We start from the raw sequence: 10,588 nt of genomic DNA on the forward strand, positions 1-10,588 counted from the left end.
CAAACAAACAAACACTATAGTGATGCGGTTCTTGTTTAGGTTAAGGCACTGTATCGACTAGACCGCATGCGAAACGCGTCTGAGTGATTCCTGAAACGGACTGAAACACCTGAAAAGGGCGAAAGCATGGTGGAACGACCCATTGCGACACCGTGTCAGTAACGAATTCAGAAGCGTCAACAGAAGAAAAGTTAATTGGTTCACTTCAGTATAGATGAAAGACTTTTTGAAATTGGTGAATGGAGTGTGGAAAAGAATTGATCGGCTTTTCTTTGAAATGAACTACAATATTATCGATTTTGTTTGAATAATTCAGGTGTTCCAGATAGTCTCGCATGTATGTGATTTTTCACTGGAAAAATTCACTTCCCCGATATACATTTTTTCTTGTATACTTTGAAGAAACTTCTTGATTTTCGTTCTGAAAATCGTAGACAGCAGCATAATGTCGTTTTCATAATAGATTCTTTCTTTATTGAAATAAGTAGATTTTTAGGACATAATATGTTTTCGGAAAGAAAGGTTTTTGGTTTTCTACGAGTTCTGTTCAAGAAATGAAATGAATGTTCAAATTTCGCGTACAATTTTCAGTTTTTTCATGTTGGTTTACTCTACTCGAACATATGTACACTATGACCAAATTATTGTGAAGGACGTCAATGGTCGCATTACATAATATATTATATATAGCTGTATATACAGGGTGTAACTTAATAAGTGTAAAACATTTAAGGAGGTAAAAAATATTACTGGAGTTTTTTCCCAACACCAAATCGTTATTTTTAACACCTCGACACGTGTTTCGATCACCAAAAGATCATCTTCAAAGAGGAAGATTAAAACTGTTGAATTTAAGGTGATTCCTCATCGAAAAAATGATAGGATCTTTCATATAAAGGAATTTCATTGGAAAATCCTTTCTTAAGATACAGCCCCTTAAAGGGGGTACATCAAATTTGTATGACAATTTTTTTCACAAGCACTAAAAAAGTTACAATATTGAAATTAACCTGACGTTTTGTACTACCAAAAAGACACTTAGCCATTAATTTATTTGGTTTACCCCATGGTTGTAAGGGGTGGAAAACGCAACCCCTAAAATTTATTTCCAATGTAACTTTTTGTCTTATTATTTGTTTACCATTTGAAAATTTATTTCCGATAGCCTGTTTCATTCTAAACAAAAAATTTCTCTTGGGTTTTTTGCCCAAAATAAACCAGTTCGCAGCAAAAAATTATTTTACGAACAACTACAGAGATACATCGTCATAAATGCGAAAATACGAAACTAATCTATCTAGTAGGTCGCTATTAGCGATAGTAACAATTAAATTGGTATGACACCACAGCTTGAGGAAGCAGTACTTAATTTGATTGAAGAACAACCTACTACCAGTACTAGAAAGATTGCTTTCCAGCTAAATGTTGATCATATGACGGTATTTCGAATTTTAAAGGAACAACTCTTATACCCTTACCATCTGCAACGAGTACAGGCACTGTTACAGCGAGACTTTCCGAACCGTCTTGAATTTTGCAATTGGATGCTGGAAATTATTAGAAGAAATTGTGACTTTCTGAAGACTATAGAATTCACAGACGAATGTAGTTTTTCTCGGGACAAGATTATTAATTTTCATAACTACCACATATGGGCTGATGAAAACCCTCACGCTATTGTCGAAACTTACCATCAAGAACAGTTTTCTCTTAACGTGTGGCTCGGAGTTATTAGGGATGATTTAATTGGGCCTCATTTTCTACCTCCTCGATTAAATGGTGAGGCATACGTTCAATTTTTAAGAGAAGTGCATCCAGTACTGCTGAAGGAAGTTCCTTTGGGGCGTCAGAAGGGATATGTTTTTTATGCATGATGGGGCTCCCGCTCATTTTAGTCAAGTAGCACGTCAGCATTTAACTGAAACATATGCGAATCAGCGGATAGGTCGAGGAGGATCACAGAATTGGCCCGCTCGATCCCCGGATCTCAATCCTCTCGATTTCTCTATTTGGGGCCATTTACAGCATTTGGTTTATCGTACTCCTGTTCGCGATGTAGAGGACTTGAGAAACCGCATCATCGATGCGTGCAGGGTAATCAGAGAAACTCCAGGAATATTTGAGCGAATACGTGGCTCAATGCGCCGATGTCTAGACGCATGCGTATTGTCTGAAGGTAGACATATTGAACATTTACTATGATTACTACATGTTGTGTGTTTTGTTATTAATAAATTAGTTTTGTTCATTACCCTTTAATCGTTTAATGCAGGTACTAACTATAAAATAACAATAAATCCAGTTCGCATTTATGACGATGTATCTCTGTAGTTGTTCGTAAAATAGTTTTTTGCTGCGAACTGGTTTATTTTGGGCAAAAACCCAAGAGACATTTTTTGTTTGGAATGAAACAGGCTATCGGAAATAAATGTTTAAATGGTAAACAAATAATAAGACGAAAAGTTACATATGAAATAAATTTTAGGGGTTGCGTTTTCCACCCCTTACAAGCATGGGGTAAACCAAATAAATTACTGGCTAAGTGTCTTTTTGGTTGTACGAAACGTCAGGTTGATTTCAATATTGTAACTTTTTTAGTGCTTGAGAAAAAAAAACTTTTCAGCCAATCATAAAACTCGGTTAGTAAAAATTGTCCATTATCCATTGGACCATTTCGCAGCCGGTTCATTTCTATGTATTGGTTTTTTAGGCCTTTGAGAGTGCCGCCAACTTTAAAAGAGTGCACAATATCGTTTACTTCGACTATACAAGCTGTATTCGTACAGCTTCTGTGACTAACATACTTATTTGGCTCATTTTAACTGTGATTTTATATTGTTTTGTAGATATTTCTGAATAAATATATACTACTGCTAATGATAGCACCATTGGAAGAGACAAAAATCCCCTTCAAAATGATGTGCCACTTGCTCTTTCCATTCAAGATTCTGAGGATAATATTTACCTTTCGTTGGGAGTTGAATCAGGGAGATTAAATATATTGATTGAAAATAAAATTGATGTCTTCTCAGTTTTTTCGTATTCTCTCCCAGAAATGAAATGGACAGTCTGTGTTTCTGGGATTCCTGTACTCACTGTCATTATGAATAATCTCAGATGGGAAGCACTTATTCTCCGGTAACATAAGTTGAACAAACGACTAATTATATTCAAGTCGATAATTCCGCAGAGCAATCGATGTATAACAGTAGAGTGCCCACATGTCCTTGATCCTTGACAAAGAAAAAACAATAATAAGCGCCTCGGCCAGGTGAAATGCACCGGCACCAGGTGTATTCCAATAGCACGTTACATAACCATATCGACTACCCCTATGACGAAAAATCACTCATGCATGGACCGTTGTAGGAGCAAGAGGAAGTACCGCAGCCTGCTGGCCCGTGCATGTGCTCGTGCGATCTGTGAACCATGAACGGTTATCTTTTTTGTACGATAAGTGCGACTCCAATCGTGCAAAGGAGCTGAACGAGCATATATTACACAAAATGGTTAAAAGGCTTTTGCTACAAAGGTTTTCAGTGTCACTATTTTTATTCGAGTTTGGAGGCTGTCGATTTTTGGAATTTCTTCCTGACGTTTCGTTGGCAGACGTGCTAGCTTCTTCAGAGGTTCATACATCTTGAGTTTGGTTAGTTTGGCATGCCAAGGCAAAGTAAATTGTTATTCACGTTTCTCCTACCCTTTTTTACCTGCTGTCATGACGTTTGTTATTCTTGACCTCAGAATTGGATTCCATATTTTTGTTTGAAGGTGAGGAATTTCATTAGTTTGGACTTCCATTGTCTAATATTATATAAAATGATTTGAAATCCCTGAAAGAACCAATACAAATGAAAAAGTAAGAAGAATAGCTGAAAAAAACAATTATATTAAGCAAAAAAAACCCTGAAAAGAAATTACAGTGAAATAAAATACACGTAAAAAACAGAACAATTAAACAAAACATTAACTAGTTCCAACATCTAATATCAGAAACGTAGAGCTCTGAACTGCCTTCGTAGAGACAACCACATCACCATCAAAAAGTCCTATCTGCAGATAAGCAAAACACTAATGTGGTGATGGATACTGTTGTCTACGAACAGAATATCAAAGAGGTTCTTCAAAAGAGATAATACACGAAGATCGTACAGGACCCCACTGCATCAATTGAAAGGAAGTTGTACCAGACTTTGAAAAAACACTCGTATGGACTATCCAATATCCACAATAAGGGTGTTCCGCTGAGACCGATCATCAGCTCCAGAAATTCGGCTACTTAAAACTTTAGATTTTTACTCCCAATAACACAAGGAAAAACATCATGTTTTGCGAAGAATTCAAGGCATTTTGTCGAACTACTAGGAGAAATCGAAGATACAGAGCAAGATTAACCAACCAGTTTCCACGTGGAAAGTCTTTACACCAACGCAACGTTCTGGTCGAAGAAGCATTCCAAATCATTCAAAGGAAGCAATCCGAAGACGGGTATGTGAAAGATTGAACGAACTTACCTATAGAAGTAATTATGGAATTACTAGGATGTTGGCATTTTGCCGGGTGTTATATATTTTTTCGGAAGGAAAAGTATTTTTTCTCATTTGAGTTAGACATACTGTTACTAGAATGAAGATGCAGTAGATTGTTAGTATTCTACCCTTTATGAAGAGTGGTTTACAGTGGTCCAAACGCTTGGCTCTACATATGTATCTTATCGCCCTTTTTTGTAGAACAAACACTGATTGCATCAACTGCTTGCTACATAAACCCCAGAAAGCGATACCATACCTCAGATGAGACTCGACTAGTGAAAAGTTAGATGTTTTTCTGCTACTATTCCCAACTCCTTGGTGACGACCCTGATAGCTTAGGCTTCTCGAAACAAATTTTAATTAAAATTAATTTTCACTTTAAAACATACAGAATTGGAATCACACCAAGATTTGACTTTCTCTAAATCAGTTTCAATTATATTTCCCAGAGAGTTTGTATTATTTTCATGCCATAGTGAAGTTGTATCGTCTGCAAACATTTTAAACTTTCCTTGTATGTCGATATTAGATAGGTCATTCACATGGATAAGGAACAAAATGCGACCGAGCACTGATCCTTGGGGAACTCCATAGGTGATTTTCGGAAGACTGGAATTCTTTTGGGAAAGAAAGTTTTGGCTTTCTACTACTCCATCTTGATACAAAAAAAAGGATGAGGGAATCTTCCAAAGAAAGGAAGGAATTAATCAATTTGAAAATAAGTAACTCTATACATGGATGTGTAGATCATGCAAAGAAGTAACTTTCAGACACAAACTGAAAGAAAGTCCTATTGAAACAGCTACTTTCATATAAACATGGAATTACACGAAAGAAAAATTTTTTTTTCGAAACAAATACTTCTATATGAACATTGAATTATACAGAAGATACTATTCTCTACTCAGTTTGTATTTCAAACATTCGTTGTGGAATAAAAATCATTCACATGAGTTCTACTCTAAATGGATAGTAACAAATTGCACTTACATGGAACACTGTCACCCTCACTAGTATACATCGATGTTTCGCCTTAAGACACTTGCCCTAAGGCTCTTCAGTATCAAATTGGATAACATTATAGAAAATACACAATTCATTCATGAATTACGATTTTTTAATGTCACGGAATAAGCTTGATCTGCTTATGTCATCGATGACATCGTAATGACATTCATTCACTCATTTGATTTAATCCCAGCCAAGAGGAATCGTATTTGAATTGAAGGGGTTATATTTTTAGGAGTGATTAATTTTTGGGAAAGAAAGTTTTCGGCTTTCTACTACTCCATCTTAATACAAAAAAAAATAGGAAGAAAAAAAAAATAGGAAGAAAAAAAAAAAAAGAAAAAAATGTTATCCAATTTGGTACTGAATTGCCTTGGGGCAAGTGTCTTAAGGCGAAACATCGGTGTATACTAGTGAGGGTGACAGTGTTCTATGTGAGTACAATTTATTACCATTCATTTAAAGCAGAACTCATGTGAATGATATCTGATTTTTATTCCACAACGAATGTTTGAAATACAAACTGAGTAGAGAAAAGTATCTTCTGTATAATTCAGTGTTCATATAGAAGTATTTGTTTCGAAAGAATTTTTTTCTTTCGAGTAATTCAATGTTTATATGAAAGTAGCTGTTTCAGGAGGACTTTCAGTTTGTGTCTGAAACTTACTTCTTTGCATGATCTACACATCCATGTATAGAGTTAGATATTTTCAAATTGATTTATTCCTTCCTTTCTTTGGAAGATTCCCTCATCCTTTTTTTGTATCAAGATGGAGTAGTAGAAAGCCAAAAACTTTCTTTCCCAAAAATTAATCACTCCTGAAAATATAACCCCTTCAATTCAAATTAGAATTCTCGTTCTGCAACTTTACCATTTGAATTCTATCTGAAAGATAAGATCGGAACCAATTAAGGGGTGTTCCTTTGATCCCAAAAAGGAACAATTTTTCCAACAGCACTCTGTGATAATGTACAGGATCATACAGTAGTGAAATTCTATACAAACCTGTGAAAGTTTCAACCCCAAAATTACAGGAAAGGGAAATAAAGCAAAATTAGAAAGATGGTTTAATAGAATACATTATACTATAATACAAGAGTAACAAAGACAGTAGTTTTCAAGAAAGATTAAAACAATAATAATTTATTAGGCGTTAGTGAGAAACATTCAATTACTATGACTAGAAAATAAAAGGTAATAATAATACTTCATTGCACTATAAGTGTAAACAAAGTAGAAGCAAGTCAGTCTATCAAAATAATAGAGTAGATTTATTAGATAATAATAATTCATACAAAAGAATGTATATACCACCGAGATTCAACCCCTTTAATAATTACAGTTATGTAAAATAATATAGTCCATTATGTCGAATGAAAAATATGGAATGTTGCAATTCGATACATGTCTTGTAGCATATGAGTGAAGCGTTTTGAAGGGAAAGTAGTTCATATTATCATAAACGATTCCAATGCCTTTTTCAAAACGAATCTTGAGTTTATAAGAAAGGGTACACTTCAAATATTGTTTCTTCAAAACGTGTACCATAACCAATACTTGTCCAACCACTATAGCTTCAATTTGGAATTGGTATGATTAGTTAGAAGACCGGTGGTATTTTCAAATTTTCACTTCTTCAGAACATTTTTTCTGCAAATATCAAATGGTTTGCACCATTTTAGGTAGTACTTTCAATACATGCAACTAATTTTCCTTCATTTTCAGTATTTCAATATTAACATTTGTTTACAAAAAGGATTTGAAGCTTTAATAACTTCTACTTATTATATGCAAGCGCATTCGATAGCAGGCTGTACTATCATCTTCATAGCTCTACTCAAACTGAATGTCAGTTTGATTAGACATTCCGCAGAGGTGCATTACATGCCCAAAGTTCAGGTGAAATCCATCTTACCACTTGCCTCTCATGTGGACCTACGATTTTGTAGGTACGTGTGGCAGATTCCCGAAGGAGAGACATCATGCCGCGCAGAAAACTGAAGAGAAACTTCAGGCACCTATGCAACGTCTTCCATTTGGAAGATTCGTCGCAAGTTACTTCCTGCATATGAAAAGCAGAAACTAATTTCATTTGGTCGCTACGACCAACCGATAGGCCGGTTTCGGTGTATTGCCCCATCATCAGTACCGGGCAGGTCACTTCAGACGGAATGAACCGTCTTAGTATCCCCACCAAACACCTGCACGTCATCTTGATTTCAATCAGGTTGGAGCCTGGCTCCCTTACACTTTGAACTGATGTTTGCCAGAAGGACAAACGGGTCATAACTGATGGTGGGTGTTTATGGTATGGCGGCATGAATGTCCTCAGACATAAGTACCGCCCTTCACGGTGTACCCCTACCTGGCTGGAGTGAGTTGGATGAAGAAGTTGTTCATCTTTCAACGGAAGATATAGGGGCCACATTCGACAGAGTGTCGGGGCCTTCTATATCGGGAGGGGTCGTCTACAGTATAATCCATAGCTTCCCTGACTAATGGGTTTTCATGAGTTTCTGTACCATCGAAAACTCTCCGATTTCTCGACTAAATGAACTGCCGAATGGAAGGCAGCTGCAAATCTCTGCGGATGGCTTCATTCCTCACGAACCAAGGAGCTCTCACAATCATCATTAACTTGTTTTGCAATACCTCCAGAATGGAGATATTATATTTCGCCGCTTGTCCCCAGACGCCTGAAGCATACATGATGACAGGCTTGAACATCGTATTATAGATGGTAATCTTGTTCTTGAGACCCATTTTAAATTTTCTGTCGATCAGAGGGCACAGACGTGCTATTCGACTCTCGATCTTTGATTTGACGCTCGTTATGTGCGGGTTCCAAGTGAGCCTACGGCCTATTAGAAGACCGAGGTACTTTACCCGCGCTTGCCAGTCAATCTCCCTTCCAGAGATTCTCACTTTTCTGGCCGGAGAAGATTTCAGTCTTCCCATGGTTATTGCCGGAGTCTTTTCCGGGTTCACTCGGATCTTCCAATCAAGGTACCAGCGCTCGAGGCCGTCCAATGCACGTTGCATATAGACGACCCCGAGCTCTTGACCCATGGAAGATGAGAGGAGAGCCGTGTCATCGGCGTACAGAGATATCTTCACACGCTCGGGCCTCGGAAGGTCACTGGTGTAAAGTGAGTACAACGTCGGAGAGAGCACGACCCCCTGTGGCACTCCAGCAAGGATCTCTCTGTTATCAGACAGAGATCCCTCTACTCTAACCTGAAATGTCCTGTCTTTCAGGAAAGACCCAATCTTTCGAGGCCCCGAGGCAGGTCAAACGTGTTTAATTTGTGCAGAAGACCTTGGTGCCAAACACGGTCGAAGGCCTTCGAGATGTCTAATAGAACAATGTACACTTTTTTGTTGGTGTTTAACTCGTGCATGGTGTTTTCGACCAGCCTTAGAGCCTGTAACTCAGTGGAGTGGTCTCTCCTGAAGCCAAATTGTTCATCAGGCAGAACATTTCGGTCCTCAACTTCTTCGCTGAGCCTTTGGAGAACAACTCTTTCAGCCAGCTTAGCCGCCGAAGACAGTAGACTTAACGGGCGATAGTTCTGTGGGAACAGCGGGTTCTGACCCTGTTTTGGGATCATGACGACGATCGCATGTTTCCACCTTCTGGGGAAGTGTCTGAGGGCCAACGAACTATTTATGATGTTTAATAAGCATTCAACGCAATTGTCCGGGAGCCTCTTCAACAACTTGTTAGTTATTGAGTCGACCCCCGTGCTTTCTCAGCCTTTGCGGCCCTGATGTATCCCTTCAGTTCTTCCACAGAAGCTGGACGGATGTCGTCGTCATCATCTTCCCTGAGAATTCGGTGAACCCGGTCTTCCAACAGCATATCGCGGTCGATGTCGTCGTCAACGTTAAGCTGAAACTGACGTTCCATCGAGTCAGCAAAGGCTAACGCTTTGTCGGCGGGAGAGTAGCACACTCCGCGTTCTCCGTGAATGGGTGAGAGAGCAGTCTTCTTCCCCTTGAGCCTGCGAGTGACTCGCAGCGCTTGGCCGTTTCGATTAGTGGCTCTGCTAGATGGTCTGTGCTTTGCGTTAAAGTCACCAGCAGCAATTGTCGGAGTGTTGCTTCCCATCAGCAGTTCATCCAGTGATTCAGGGAGTAATCGATTGTTCGGGGGATTGTAAACCGAGATTATTCTGTGACAACCCCTACTCAGTCGAAATTGCCCCCACCAAACAAAATTAATACCAGCTAGTCATAAACTCTTTCTGCAGTTGATTCAGTAGAATGTCTACTACGCCATCTGCAGACAAATCCAGAAACAATTACACAAATACATACTCCAGGGTTGGAGTCAAAATAATGATGACATTCCGGTGAGGTGCTTTACACCGTCGAGTACCTGCCACACATACTTACAAAATCGTAGGTCCACATGAGAGGTAAAGGATAAGGTGTGTCTCACCTGAACTTTGGGCATGTAATCCACTTCCGAAATGTCATTATTGAATTTAATCCTTGACAAAGATAATACTGGTTCATAATCTATAAATTTAGGTGAACACTTACGTCAAATTGATCTTCACAAGAATGAAGTCGAGAACTAGGCAATATTTTCGTAGGATCTCGTCTTGCAATTTTAAGCCACTTATTTCATTTTGTTTTTTTGTATGGGACGAATACAAACAACTTGTTCGGAGTTTTTAATTAATGTAGTAGTACAGTGAGGGACTGCACACCGCCGATACACTTTTAAATCCATTTTTAATATTAGTTATCGCCAAATTTATGGAAAAGCTTCGAATGTTTACTCGAACGTGACGTCACAAGCGACGGCATGACACTTCGGAGTGTTTTGGTGCGAATTTTAAACTAATGAATTGAATAATACTGGAGTTTTTTTCCAACACCAAACCGTTATTTTTAATACCTCGTTCATCTAATGAATTGAAGTGTATTTATTTGATACTAAACATTTATTTTTTGCAGAAATATGATATACGATGTAGTTATATTTCCCAACATAGAACAATATTTCAAAATCTGTCATTAAGCCTATTTAAGGTAG

The sequence above is a fragment of the Leptinotarsa decemlineata genome, unplaced genomic scaffold (assembly GCF_025532065.1).
Source record: "Leptinotarsa decemlineata unplaced genomic scaffold, Ldec_3_MD MMD2_tig00004307_RagTag_RagTag, whole genome shotgun sequence".
Classification (NCBI taxonomy): domain Eukaryota; kingdom Metazoa; phylum Arthropoda; class Insecta; order Coleoptera; family Chrysomelidae; genus Leptinotarsa; species Leptinotarsa decemlineata.